This window comes from Canis lupus, chromosome 28, assembly GCF_048164855.1.
Source record: "Canis lupus baileyi chromosome 28, mCanLup2.hap1, whole genome shotgun sequence".
NCBI classification, from domain to species: Eukaryota; Metazoa; Chordata; class Mammalia; order Carnivora; family Canidae; genus Canis; species Canis lupus.
This window is the reverse complement of record NC_132865.1, coordinates 33250072-33265815: the sequence shown is the minus strand read 5'-3', so window position 1 is coordinate 33265815 and position 15744 is coordinate 33250072. Positions and strand designations below refer to the sequence as shown.

Sequence of the window (15744 nt, the reverse complement as noted above, 5' to 3'; positions counted from 1 at the left end):
TTGGATATCTTATGTTAAAGCATGATTGGTTATGTAACAATTCCCTGATAAAATAACAACTCAGAATAATTGCCAGCTAGTTCTCATGGCACTAGAGAATACGGCTTCTACTACATTTTTAACAAATGTTTGCAGAAATACAAATATTTTCTCTTAATCACTTTTGTACACTCACTTTCCTTACCAACCTGCCTTCTATTTTTTTCTTTCATAGGTAATCAGTTTCCATAAGCTCCCTAGTCAGTACACTATGTGGGTATCATCATTACACTTGCAGGAACAGCTACTAAATTACCCTTTTCAAGGGTGACTCATAGTAGCATATACTGCCAACAAATAGCACAGAACCCTAAACAATAGGAGTCCAGTTATTGATTTTTGTCCAAGATGAGAACAAAGATGGTGGTGCTGATTGATGTTGATAATGAAATCACACTAAATCTAGGTCTTCCAACGTGAGATAAACCAATTTTTTTTTTTATGATAATCACACAGAGAGAGAGAGAGAGAGAGAGAGGCAGAGACATAGGCCGAGGGAGAAGCAGGCTCCATGCACCGGGAGCCTGATGTGGGATTCGATCCCGGGTCTCCAGGATCGCGCCCTGGGCCAAAGGCAGGCGCCAAACCGCTGCGCCACCCAGGGATCCCGAGAAACCAATTTTCCGAGCCTGTTTTTCCATCTGTGCTGTCCTTCAACATTGAGTATATTATATTTTTTTATTCACTAAGCTCTGCCCTCCACTCTTTAAATTCTCTTTTCTAGTCATTTCTAGAAGTTTAGGCAATAGCCCGGATGCTAGGTTCTTCTTCCTTCTTTTCCCAAATGTCTATAAGGAGTGAACTATCACACATAAGAAAAGCATACATCCACTCCAAAAAACAGGAATAAGCACTAACCATATGAAAAAAACACTAAGAATTTCAGATAAATATAACGCTTAAGGGACCAGGCTCAGAAAGCAATAGAGGGGTGATAGAAAAAGCTTTCTTGAGAGAGTACAGTCTGTCTCAGAAGTCAACAAGAGACATTGCCACTTAACCTCTCTCTTGCCTCTGAGAACTAGTAGCATAGAAGTCCTAGCAGTGTATACAAGAAGCCCACTGGGATTTCCTGGTATGGTAATTGCACTAATTAGACAATCACCTAGTTGTGTATGGGAAGAGCCCAAGAATTATTTCTAGCATAAATAATCACAAGAAGTAGAAAAATAACTTTTTGGAGGGGCAGGAAAGGGGGCTTTTCTCACCACAGTCTCCAAATTACATCTCCCTGTAGCTCTAGCTTCTTTGAATTTCTCTTAGGAATTAGAAAGAGAGGAACTGACTTTGCACATTCATATTAGCTGCCTCCTTCTCAATGAAACACAAATAAAATAAATCAATGAAATATTGATTTGTGTTCTCAACTAAATTTAAAAGGGCCCTATATTTGACATTAGAATAAGCAGTTTTGAAGAGGAGAAAATATAGACCAAAAATGATTTATTCTTGAGAAGTTGAATATGTCAGTGGGAATAGTAATACATTTGCAGTGGGCATTGTCATTTGCTGTGCCCACCTCCTGCTTCTCAGCTGAGTCCCAGCCAACCCCAGCTTCACAAGTGGGTCCTGAGCCATCCTGTGCTCTGCAATGATAAAGAACAAAGGGTAAGGTAGGGAACCAAGAGTTTTTGGACACACATACACACATATTCTCCTTTGAAAAGCAGTTATATTAATGTCATCTGGAAGCAAAATGTTAAGCCCCAAAGGAAAAAGATATAGAATCAAATAAGCTAGACAAGAACTATATAACCTTACATTCGAGTTGAAAATATCATTATGTGCACAGGAAGTATTTTTATTTTAAAAAATTTATTTGCTTCACATACTCAATATTCTAGAAGCAGTAACAAACCCAGTAACAACAATAACCATAGCCCAAATTTTGGTCTGTAAGAACAATTTGCCATGAAAAGAAGCCAGTTTTAATTGGAGAAATGATTAATTCCATAGATTGAGCAAGCAGTGTATTGAATGAGGTTGAAAGATCTTGTAACATCAAAATGGAAGGAAACTTGATGGCTACTAGATTCAGGTCAAAATACTAGAAGAAGCAAATTTGGATAGGCTTCTAGGGACCAAATGGAACAATATAAGCAATAAAAATAAGGAATGAATTGAAGCATCAAATCTGTCTTTTTAAAAAACATGAATTTGTAATGACTAGGGAAAGATCTTACTTAGCTTTGGAGATTGCTAGGCCAATTCTTTATTCTAAAACTTGCCAATAAAAGAAAATAATAAATACCTGTCTTAAGCTATATTTTGGGATAACCAAAAAGTTGAGGAGGAAAATATTTTCTTTGTTGAAGATTTACAGCTAAGGAAAGCTGTAGGGATGACAGAATCAGAGTACCTCCATTTTACAGAACTAATGAAAGAAGGGGCTCATGGGCCTTGACAGTAATAATCAATGGCTGCTAACATCATTGGGTTTAGGGATAATAGCAAAGTTTAGAAACGGATGTCCAAGGTAGATAATATCTAAACATGCTCAGTCATCTTCCGATGGCAAAAAGATGAATAATCCAGTGTCACGTGCCTCCTGACATCATGCAGTTATGTGCACAGCATCATCTAAGTCTTTTTGCCAAGGAACTAAAATTGATCAAGCTTCTGAACCCAGTGATATTTGAACTGCAGAGGATAAGAGGAACACATTGAAAGGCATCACAAGTGTGCAATCAACTAAAGACCTATAATGAGAAATTTTATAGGGCAAACACCTATATTCTTCAACATAGAAATTTGGGGAGCAGGGGAAGGAACTGGTATAGAGCTACAAAAGCTATCAACCAAATGCAGTGTGGATCTTTAAACTTGATTTGAATGAAGTAAGTATGCAGAGGCTTTTATGAGATAATTAAGAAAATTCAAACACCAACTTGACCTGAAATGATATTTTTTTAAATTACTATTATTTTTAGATGTCATGATGGCATTGCCATGTTTTTAAAAATCCCATCTCTTAGCAATATTTACAGATGGAATTATATGATTTTTGCAATTTGCTTTACATTATTAAATTTTATAGGTACTATAATGGTATTCTAGTTATGTTAAAAAACCTTTCTCTTAGAGATATGTGCTTAAGTATTGGCAAAATACATTATACGATTCTAGAATTTGCCTTAAAATAATTGTGTTGTGGGGTGTAGGGAAAAGTTTTGGGAGAAGGAACAGCAGCCATATGTTGATCATTGTTGAAGCTAGGTATTAGATTGATTATATTATTAACTGATTTCTTTATATATACAAATATTTTATAATAAAAAGAATATAGAAATACTCATTAGTGTAAAAAAAATTAGGAGTATTTAACTTCCTTTTAAGAATGCAAATTAACTGAAATTCTTGTAGTAAAAAAAAATGATCTGAAATCTAGACTATCCAAAATTTATATTCTTTCTTTCTTAAAATAACTAAACATTTTTATCCTTTGAATTCCATTTTATTCTGTATTTGCCTTTTTATTACTGTATTTATAAGGATTTAAAATTTCTTTGTATGCCATCACAGACTTTTATCTTTCCAAGTAGACTTTCATGCTTTGAACAAGAAACACAGATTCTCCTTGGTCCATCTCCTATTGTAATATTTGACATATTTTAGGTAATAGTAAATATTTGACAACTGGATGACTGAATGAAAAAATCAGCGAATGCCTACATCTACTTAGAAAGAAAGAGAAGAAAATACTTAAAGGAGAAAATCAAATTTGATTTATTAAGAGAACATGAATAAACAATGCATAAGGATCATAAATATTCCAAAAAAATTTTTAATTTCCTCAAGTTATATGTGTGTGTGTGTGTGTGTATCTAGTGCTGTATACAATGACAGAATAGAACACAGAAGAGCATCTAGTGATAGGAATAAAGATCAGATAAAATATTAATGAGAGCTATTTATTTTACCATCCTGCATAACAGTAAATGGAAATGCCTCTGTGTATAAATGATAACATAAAGAGAGCAAATAAGGTAATATTGAAGGTGACTTTAAAGGTGAAGTCTTTTTGAAATTCCAATTCTGTAGGACTAGTGCATTCTCAAGGCAAAGTAAAATTGCTCTTTAGTTGGCCAGAGATTAAAGCTGAACCTCTGTCAGGGGTGGTTTAGTTCTGCCCAGTGAACGGGATGTACTGTCCCTGAGGCAATATAATTCAGTCTGTTCTTGCTTCAATTTGAGCACTAGTTAGCCAAGAGCTTATTCCCTGAAGCACAGTCTAGAATCCTGTACCATACATCCTAATTTATAAAGCCACTTGTCAAGCACTTCTCAAAATGCGAATTGCCCAGAAAGTAGTCTCAGAGCCAAAGCAGTCTTGGGAAATTGAAGTTGGCCTTTGGCTCTTCCACGTTCCGCCTTAATAAGTACCTCACGATCATCCCTGCCTAAAGTCTTTGCCTTTACCAAGCTCCCAGCCCCTCAGACTATATATCCTCCATCCCAATCCCCATCTCTGTCACACCATCACCATCCCCATTCAAAGTTAACTCAGGCACGTCTTTCATAACATTCTTTAAAATGCATATTCTGTACCTAGACTGCTGACTTTTACACTAACACATTCTCCTTTTCCTTAAGATTTTATTATTTATTCATGAGAAACACAGAGGGAGAGGCAGAGATATAGGCAGAGGGAGAAGCAGGCTTCCTGTGGGGAAATCCATGCGGGACTCGATCCCAGAACCCCAGGATCACAACCTGAGCCAAAGGCAGATGCTCAACCACTGAGCCACCCAGGTGCCCCTCCTATTTAAAAAAAAAAAAAGAGAGAGAGAGAGAGATTTTATTTATTTGAGACAGAGAAAAAGTGGGGAGGAGGACCAGAGGGAGAGGGAGAAGCAGGTTCCCCGCTGAGTAGGGAGTGTGATATGGGGCTAGATTCTAGGACCATGAGATCATGACCTGAGCTAGAGGTAGATGCTTAACTGGTAAGCCACCCCAGGTGTCCCCTCTTCTTCTCCTTCAGCTTGATACTTGAGCCTGGATACCTAACTCACAATAATTTTAGCATGATCCCAAGTGGCACATATTCAACTTTAAAATGAGGTGATACCCAAAGTGCTTTCAATGAGGCATCAGACCTTTGATCATTATCAGATCCCTAAAGGAGAGCTCCTTAATCATTCTGGCCTATTATCTTTATTAAGAAGTTCTGGGCACCATTACCTTCAAACAAGCTCTGAAAAATAGGCTCTGACTCCTAATGTCAGGAAATGTCAAACTGTTCCCTTTCTCCCAATCTTACCTATATGAGGATGATTTCATTATGAAATTCATCTTGGGCTTTTCAGTCCAGATTCTTACATATTTATTTTACATGGATAACTGTTTACTTGTGCAAAAAAAAAAGACATATAGCACAAAAATAGAAGAGATAAAATATATATGGGGAGTAAAACCATAAAAATTTCTGTTAACCAATATACTAGTAGAAAAATGATCTCAGTACAAATTTTATTGTTGCTTTCTCATGTGTTGAAAGAAGGAAAGAAGAAAAGAAAGAAGGAAAGAAGACAAAGGGCGTCAAGCGGGCAGGCAGGAAACAACGACAAAGCAGAAAGGCTATTTTGTGAGATAAATATGTACATTTATTTTTATATAACAAACACAGAGACTTACTCTGTGTACTTTAAAAATGCTTATTTATAGATTCCTAAAACTCTAACAGGTAGAAACTATTATCTTCTTTGTACAGATGAACAAACTGAGGAACACAGAGAGTGAAAGATTGAAGTGCTTTGTCCAAGGTCATGCATTAAACACAGCAAATGGTAGCACATTAAACACAGTTCACCAAAAACAAATCACTTTCTTTATAATATAAGCAAAGGTGCTAAATAAATATATTATTGAAGCTTATAATCTGGCACAAAAAGTGTAATAAAAAAGACAATATCCTTCTAATAAAAAGAAGTTTAGTAAATTTAAGCAAATGCTATATTTTGTCACAATCTGACATTTGAAAAACCTTTAATAAATTTTACCAATGCCACCTTTTTGGCTACTTTAGCTCCTAATTAGCATGACGCTAACATTGTTAAATGTTATCTGTAGCAATCCTTAAATGTATTCAATTTCTTTTTAAATCAGAGGAAAAATATTCTATTATAGTAAGGACTTGGAATTGCAAAGTCACAAGAAGAAAGAATAAGGAGGAGGAGGAGAAAATGAAGGAAGGAAAGACAGAAAAAAATAAAAAAGAAAGAGGGAGGAGGAAATAAGAAAAAAGAATGAAGGGAGAAAGAATACTTTCAGAAAAACTTGCATTTATGCTTATAGCACATAATAATCACTTAGAAACTTTTTGGAAAGTTTTTTTTTTATTTTTTTACTTTTGATAATCTTAGGCAAAACAGTAATTTCATTGCCACTTTATTTTGTAGCTCCTATGCTTTCATTCTATTTTTATTCATCAAAATTGATTGGATATGATTGCTCTAGACACCAGCACTTTGAAAACATGCTCAAAGTTTGAAGTCTTTTATCTCTCTGGCTACTCTTTAAGTTGCATGATCATAAATTATTATCTATAGGAGTACCTGGGTAGCACAGTTAGTTAAGTGTCAGACTGATTTTAACTCGAGTCATGATCTCAGGGTGGTGAGAACTCCACGCTCAGCTGGGAATCTGCTTGGGATTCTCTCTCCCTCTGCCCCCTCCCAGCCTACTCTCTCTCTTTCTAAAACAAAGAAATAAATCTTTAAAAATAAAATGATGAATTATAAAGAAAATGTCAAAGATCAGAGAACTTTTCTAATTGCCTCTAAGAATATTGACAAACTGCCCTAGATGAAGGAAAAATACTCCTAAATATTGTTAAGACACACTAAAAGTGTTGGCCAAGAAGATAGATCTTTTTGATGGAAGAAATGTGATTTGAAAACCCAGTTTGGGTGCTTTACATATTAATAAGCGATTCTAACAAAGATTTTCTCAGACATTCCATTGAGATAATATAAAAAATGTATCCATTGCTGGAAGCTGACAGGAGCTTCTGAAACAATCTTTTGGCTAAAAAGGCTCACAGAGATCACAGGAAGTTCTGACAAAGTAGTAAATTGGACATAAAGTCCTTTGTAATCTGCCAAAAACCACAGGTCCTCTAGTCTACTTCAAGGTTGCCACTGACAATAAATATGTGAAAAGTGTTATTTAATGAAGTGGAGAGAGTCTAATTTGCCCAGAGATTTCAGAAGTGTGGTGATCCACTGCACTGCTTACACCAGACCACAGTTACATTCCCTTTGATCTTGGATCTGCTTGGCCAACAAGGGGAGAGGGCAGGGAGGGCATGTATATACTAAGACAAACTAATTTTCTCCATATAAATACATGTGTTCAAATATTTAAGAAATTTCATGCATCATCGCCCTAGAGGTTCAGTGTCAATTTACAGTCAAAACTGAATTTTACCCTAAAGCAATCTTTTTCATTTACCAATGATGCCAGCTGGTCTCTAAATGTGTCTGCCTATTCAGTGGTTATGAGCAATGCCTTTGACCATAATTCACGAGGGCTTTTAGAAAGAAAGAGCCCTTCTGCAAAGTATCTACTGACGGTGCTTCTGTCTGACTCATCCCATGCCTTCATTAAACTGATCCATTTATGTTTAAAGTTGATTCTTTCCCATTGCCTAAGATGTGAAACAGAATTTGCTATTCCATGGTGCTCTGTACTTTGCAATCTGTGTTTATAATGATGTCCTGGAGGCAGTTCTGGCATTCTGCAGCTTCCTCACAATAATCAAAGAAAAAAGCAGGCTGTATCTACCAAACTCTGGAGCAGCATTATCAACAACTCTTGTCCAGATTGTACATTCTAGAAGGTGAGGGGAGCCAGAAGCCAGATCATAGTCAAACAGAATAGACAAGAAGCTTCCTCATGAACTTAAATCGTAAGAAGAAAACTAGGTTCTTTTCATACCCTCCTATAAAACATGAAGTGCATAATGCAAACAAATTCAGAGATACAATGAACTGTATGCATTATAGATCTAGTTCCAATAAATGTAACACGTGGTGGTTAAAGCAGAGACATTAACTCAAATTATACATTATTTTTCATACAGTCATGATATGTTTATGGAACACCAATAAAATCACTGGTTGAGGAAGACAAAAAAAAAAAATCAGTATCTCCCACATCAGGAGCTGTTTCTCTCAAAAATTTCCTTGGAAGAGCATTTGTCATGAAATCAGCATAGTCCTAAAACACAGTCCTCTTATTACCAAGATTCTGTTCCTTTTCCCTGAAAGTACAGTCTCACAAGCATCTTGGTAATGCCATTTAAACCATGGCCAGAAATCAAAACCCAGCCACTGGCTGAGAATGGATTTTGCAGAATTTTACAACAAAACACTAGGATTAAATATGACACATTTTAATGCAAAAATGCATATTATTTATTATTTTTCATATTGGTTGATATGTGCAGAGTTAACTGTGCCTAAATATCTGTCATAGTTCATAAATTCCTTGGACTATAGAAGAGATTTCTTTATTTTTCATACATTTTATCCTTTAAAAAAATCTTGAAGAAGTTTTTATTTATTTTTAAACCTCTACTAAATATTCAATACAGGTGCTTAACTTTCAACAAATCTCCTACCAAAAAACAAAATCCCATCTACTATTAAATAATTAAGTAAACAAAAGCAAAGAGCATGGTATAATTTTTTATTGCTATTTTAAGCATCACAAAGAAAACAACACATTATTTCAATATCACTTTTTAGCCAAAGCATTTTAATGTCTTGGGATAATGTGATACCAGAAATAGCCCCTTGTATCAGCTTTTGTGTCTATCTCTAGGCACTGGAAAATTCTTGGCACCTTTACAAATATTTTTGTCCTTCTAGCATAAGGGTAGAAATCCCTGAATAGGCCAGTAAATAATAATAACACATAGAAGCTATTATTATTATTATAGAGACAAACATAACATTCAAAATGTGTATTGAAAAAAAATGAGCTGCGTTAACATCAACCAGATTTATTTATTTATTTGTTGGCATTGTTCATCTCTTCTGGCATAAGCTTGCTTTAAACATGGAATTCTTTTAGGAAACAAAGCCCAGGAATAGGCATTGACCCCTGACATTAATGAGAGTCCTGTTTTCTGAGAAAACGTACTACAGAGAGAAGGGGGACAAGAACTTGGCCGTAGATCACGTCAACAAAGCTTAGCCAAACATGTATGCAAAGAAATCTTATTCCAGAGTTGGCAGGGCTCTATAGAGAAAGCACAAATCCTTGGTGTCCTGTTGTATGGGGAATCTGGCTTCTATCAAACTACAGAAACAGAGACACCAGCTTTCTTTACATTTTGAAAGGAAATAGCACTCATCCTGACAACAGGGGCATTATTTGAGTCCAGAGTTCATTTTAAATAAATATATATGGTCAAACAAAATGATCTGACATAAGCCAACTGATGGATACATTGCCCTGGGGAAGGCTGCACAACAAAACATGAGGTGCAGCGGCCCATGTGGAGAAGAGGGACCCCTGTGAACGCAGATCCTTGACAGTTCACTGGCCCTGCCAGGTAATTCAGAAGAGAGTCCGCATAGCAAAAAGAGACTGGTAATAAATAACGACTTAGCAGTTCTGTAGTTAACAGAAGGGAGCATTCACTTACATTGTAAATACTACAGAATCCGGATTTGGCTTCGTATTAAACGTGGATTAAGTACTAGAGCATTGGGAACAAAGTGTGGGATATTAGGTATCTGTTTCCTTAAAGTTTATTTTTACCTTATAAATATTTTCCTCACTTGATGTAAAAGATATTAAGTAAATCTGGAATCCTATTTTGCCCTTTAACTGTGAATTCAGAAGTGTCCAGGAAATGGCCACATATTCCACAAATGTCCCTCCATTCCCAAGCTACTGTCCTAAAATGCCAACGTTTCAAGATCAGGATGAAACAGTCGCACTGCAGATGCTAAGAAACTCTGGCATTCTCATTAACTATAGCAAGTTTCAGAAAATGAGACATTTCCTACTAAATCAGCTCCAATTTATTTTCTGTCTTTTGTGGGATACTGCAACCCATTTAGCAAATTACTTTTGTTACTATAGTGATACACTCAACCCTTTTAAACTCACATCAAGGTTTTCTTCAGTTTGCTGTGTTTGGAGGATGCATCAGTGTTTGCTGAGGCAAAACTTTTAGAAGGATACTCAAATACAGGGTGTAGTCTAGAGATCATTTAAGAGTTACAAGACATTTGAAAAATCACTTTTCCTGCAACATAGTTCATCACCCACCCAAGTGGTTCCCAGGAGAAAGATGGTGGACATTGGCTATTATGATGACCTATCCTGATCAGCTGCTGGGCTTGGGGGAACCATGCTCCAACATTGTTGTCTAGAAATTCTATTTTGCAATCTCTTAACCCCATCACTGCCACATTGAACCCCTTCTTCTGATGGGATATCTCAGGTGGTTCTTCTGATGGGATATCTCAGGTGGAAATAGGGGATAAGAAATAGTTTCGAGGGAAGGGCCAGGAGGCAAGCATGCAAGAAACCAACAAAGGGGCCATGCCCTAGGGAGTGAACACTGGAGCAGGGGCTACATTGGCTGTTTGACTGAGGTTTGGAGGTGACAGACTTTTAACTGATTTTAAAGAGTGAAAGCCAAGTACATGGTGTACTATTTTTTCATCCGACCTTGCTACATAGTATGTGGTTAGCACAAAATCAATTAATTTTCAATATTATTCAATATTAAATATTATTATTTCAATTTTAAATGGTGGAAACTTGGAGGAATGAAGGATGAAGGGGAAAAGAGGACTGTGAAAAGTGAAAATAAGTTCCAATGATACTTACTCTGTGTTTGTATCACATTTCCCCTTCTAGGCACTTTTTCTCATTTCTCTCTGGTGAGGGCTTTCAGCCCCTGGCACATATTCAGCACCCTCTCCTGGTCTGTACCCTCCTCTGAAATCCTTCTTTTACCACCAAGCATTCTTTTTTTACATGTGCCCTTTAAATATTTTTATGACAAAATGTTAATTTTTCAAAAAGCCACAGTAAGCATCCCACATTTTCATTTATGAAATTCTGGATTATGGCTGTCCACTGACACTGTCGTGATTATTTGTTAAGACCTTGAGGCAAGACCATGTTCATGTAGCTCATGATGTTATATAAAAGTGAAAATTGTAGAATCTGTACTCATGAATGCTTTTGCTTTCAGATTTTCCTCCCCCAGTTTACCAAGATATAATTGACACAGGAACTTTCAGATTCTTATGCTACAGAGTTCTGTGCCTGAAATTGGCTTTTTATATCTTGAGGTAATTAGATTGCAAAAAATTCACTTTATATATATGTTCGTGTGTGTGTGTATATATTTTTGAGATTCCAATTTGTAAAAACCTACCTAGGGTTGTCTTCACTAGCAAGACATTGAAGAATCAAGAATGGGCTTGAGGAATCCATAAAGACTGTATGAAATCTGAGATTTGACCAAAGTTCTTGAAAATTATTCTATAAACCTGGGGGGAAAAATCAGTACTTCCAAGAAACTACTAGAGAAAGGGAATCCGATTACAAAAAGCCTCAAATGACACAACCGTTTATATACTACATGAAGAGAAAGGGCAAAATGTCAAGAGAATGTTTTTAAAAGTGAAAGAGAAACAGAAAAAATGAAAGAGAGAGAGAGAAGAGAATATATGGAAATACAGAGTCTGGACTGGGAAAAACAAAGGGGCAAAGTAAAAAGACAGGCAGCAATGTGCGTAACCCAAACAAAGAGCAGCCTTGAGGAAGGGATCATCAGCACTTGGTGTCCTGTCGTTGTCACATCCCAATGGTTTCATGCCAAGGAGTGTGACTCATGGACATAGTCCTTATTGTACAAGTGGTAATCTCGTCCTGGTCTGCCATTCAGAGACTCTGAGTGCTTCATCCCGTAAAATCCTTTTCTTATACGTTTGCAAAATTAAAAAAAAAAAAAAACCTTATTGAATAGTTCTTCAATTCTGATTTATTTAGAATCACAGTTTAAGATTCTCGTTCTTTTTATGAATAAATGGCCTAGTGATGAATAATTTGATGCTGGAGGAGAAAAAAATTGATAATTTTGTAGAGAAAAGTTGAAATCCAATCTCTTAGCTTATGTTCCCTAAAACAAAGAAAAGAGTTTGGATGCAGGTGATTGGCAAGAAAGACAAGAGAAGGAGCTGGAGCCAGATAAGGAAGGACGGGAAACCAGTAAAGTGTACATAGTTAAGCCTGCAGCTGTGAGAAACCTCCTAAAATTTTCCAGCTAGGCTGGGAGGACCAGGCATTTACCCACCAAATGCCATCCCCCATGGCTCTAGGGCTGTCCCTAGGAGTATTAACTCCTCTGCATTTCTCACTTGTGTCTGGATCTGCACTGAAAAGGCTTCTGTTTCTTAAGAAAACAAATAAGCTGAAAGGACTGGGGCAGAAAAGCAGAGATGGACAAGAGTGGTGGTGTGGGATGCACTGTGATGGGCACACAAACTGTTCACCACATCTTCAGACAAAACCAGAAACACCTTAGCTCACTGTCACACAACTCAGACCTGTTCATAATCCCCCAATAAACTTTGTCACTGACCAAGGTGACTTCAAGGTGGCAGCCAGGACAAACGCTAACAAGCACACAATAAGCAGTAAGACAATCTTCGATCCCCACTGATGCAGTTATTACCAACAATGGATTTACCACCCAACTCCACCTGACCGCAACCCCTAGATTTCTCTCACCCTCAGCCAACCCTCCAGCTGCCCTAGGTGGTCTGACTGACTAAAGGGTCCTGACTCCCATATCCTAGGGTCTGAGAGCCCTTGGTTGCTTTGCTTGGTTGTTAGGGTTGCCTGTTGGCTATTGTCATAGAGCATGGGCACACTCACCAGTGATCCCACTGGACCATCAAGTTCTAGATACACTCTTCCCTGCCCCTGTTATATAACAGCAACATCAGCTACTTACAATAAACATCATTAATTGTCCCAACCAATGACTCCTTTCTTTGACCGTTGATCTACCAGCATGAAGTTTCCAAAGCAACCAAAGTTACAATTGTAGCTATGTGCTAATAGATCTCTTACCCCGTCTCTTGGAAACTAAGACCTCAAACCCAGTAAAACCTAAAACTGTGCAGATAAGACTCATAAATTCTGCAAGTAGGCTACTAAGAGTGATGATAATAGAAGCCAAATGTATTTCCATTCTTTGTTTCTGGACCTATGTACTTTAGTCACTGGAGGCACAGCTCTACAGGACCACATAATGCTATTGAATATTTAATATGTGTGTGTGTGTGTGTGTGTGTGTGTGTGTGTGTGTGTGTGATTCTGGGGAACAAAGCCACCTCTATAAGTATGACATCTGAGCTGGCTTTTTAGCTGAGCCTTCAGTAAGTCAGTCCATATAAAATACCATAGAAGAGTGAGTGCCCTGGTCATCTGCCCTCTATCATACCTCTTCTACTATGAAGTGGGTCCCTTAGTGTAAGATGATGTTACGCAGAATCCCATATCAGTAAATCAGGCATTCTCTAAACATTCAGATAATATTGCTATTCTATAGGGCATCCAGAAGGCTTTTTAGATGTCCTTGCAAGATCCCTGCAATCAATATTGCATCAGAAAGCAGGCAAACTAACCTTGCCCTGGAAGAAGAGTGACTGCTTATTGCTGCACTTCCCATGCAAATGCCAACTACTTGCGGTAATCTTTGTTCTTAGGTATTGAAAGGAACACATTTGCCGAGACCGTGGCCTCATACCAGGTACCACAGGTTGCGTTCATCTCTTTCAGTAAAGAAGCCATCTGTACAGGGCAGCCTGGGTGGCTCAGTGGTTTGGTGCCGCCTTTGGCCCAGGGCATGATCCTGGAGACCTGGGATCAAGTCCCATGTCAGGCTCCCTGCATGGGGCCTGCTTCTCCCTCTGCCTCTCTCTCTCTCTCTCTCTCCTCTCTGTGTTTCTCATGAATAAATAAATAAAATTTAAAAAAAAAAGAAGAAGCCGTCTGTACAGTGTATCTACTTGGGTTTGACATTTGGTCCAGTTTTTGTAGTTCACCACCATCTCTGTGGTTTTCACAGTGAATGTAAAAGTGAATGGAGTGAGAATCAGATGAGAACTACCACCTCCACATCCTCTGGTTCCCCGAGAGAGCCCTAATTTCTGCCATTAAACTCAAGCTGTGTTATTGCTCCTGATTTACTATCTTGGCTGGTAGAGGCAATCTCAGAAATCTTTTTGGCTTTTTCTACTCCATGGGATAAGGGACAAATGTGTGGGTTCTGCCAGCTTCTAAGTATATTTATCCCAGTTTTGCATACAGAGAAGTAACTGAGAAAATGACCACAGGGTGAATCTATGTACCCATTTGACCTTCTAGGAGATGGACATGGGCCAGGAGTCCCTTTGTCACACAGTCTCCACAAACTCCACCCTAACTGTGAGCCACACTGATGTTTCAGGTTTCCTGGTAGGAGTGTCAGCTCAAAACCTGTATCCAATAGCCCTCAAAGGCCTACACATTCTTATTTACCTGGTATATGGTTACTCTAGTCAGTGACTAGAAGTCCCTTTGGAGGAGTGTGGAAATGTTTGTGTTAAATGCTAGTGGTAGCATCGTCCTTTGAGGTCCTTCCTCAAAGAGAGCTGGGTCCCCCTTTAATCTATGGGATCTGACTCTGAGAATAGCTCAGATCTAGAAACTGAGTAAAGGATTGCTATTTTTCAGTGCAATCACGAGTGCAAGTCACAAAGAATCCTAATTGGCTATCTTGCCCCTAGGAACATGGTGGTCTATTAGCTGTCACCTTAGATTCTTACAGGTCATGGAACTCTGGTTGGCACTTTGGCCTTGCTGCCTCTTACAGAAAACTACTGCAACACATTGCTTAATTACATTAATTAAAATGTATTTTTTTATGTTGAAAGTAAACCCAACATCTTAAGGTGATTTCCCAATAAAAAGAACCTAAAGAAACAAGGGTGAAGGTGTTTTACTTGGGATGCAATTCCAAGAAACATGAGTAAGAGAACAAAGAGAATGAGTCCTGGTCTGATTCATACAGAACACACCCCAGAGTTTTTCCTCGAAGGCCATGTGTTTACCATCTCCTGTACTCCATTGGTTGACAGTTACCAAGCACATTAAGGCCTCTATATTTCTAAGCTTCTCTCTCTCTCCCCAGATAGAAATAAAAGAAATTTGATAAAATATTATATAACATGTAATTATTATATAATATGTAAAATTATGTATAATAAAGTTAAATCATGTAATATAGTTAATATAATATATGATTAATAATATAATATAGTATAGCATTATCTTATGTGTTATAAGAAATATCATACGTAAAAGACTGGTGCATCTGCAGTTGGGGGGATTGGTAGGAAACACTTCAAATTCAGTGCTATAATCTATAATCTGTTTTCTCTTTCTCTCTCTATGTATCTACATGTGTGTACATGTGTGTGCAGGACAAGTAAGAAATATTCCATCCCATATTGTTTTAAAACAATTTGACACAGTACATTGGATTAATGGAGTTTTTAAAAAAGATTTATTTATGTGAGAGAGAGTGTGCAGGGAGAGGGGCAGAGAGAGAGAGAGAGAATCCTGACACAGACTACCAACTGAGCAGGGAGCCCAACTCTGGGCTCCAACTCAGGACTC

At 37.5% G+C, this 15744-nt stretch overlaps 1 long non-coding RNA gene across 1 annotated transcript; it reads right to left on the bottom strand.

Annotated features, from left to right (window-relative positions):
• Positions 1–1490: 1490 nt before the first annotated feature.
• Positions 1491–11780, bottom strand: LOC140620010 (uncharacterized). Its single transcript, XR_012019765.1, has 3 exons — positions 11450–11780; positions 10894–11050; positions 1491–1625 (listed from the first exon to the last, which is right to left on the bottom strand). It is a non-coding gene; the product is annotated as an uncharacterized lncRNA (long non-coding RNA).
• Positions 11781–15744: the final 3964 nt, after the last annotated feature.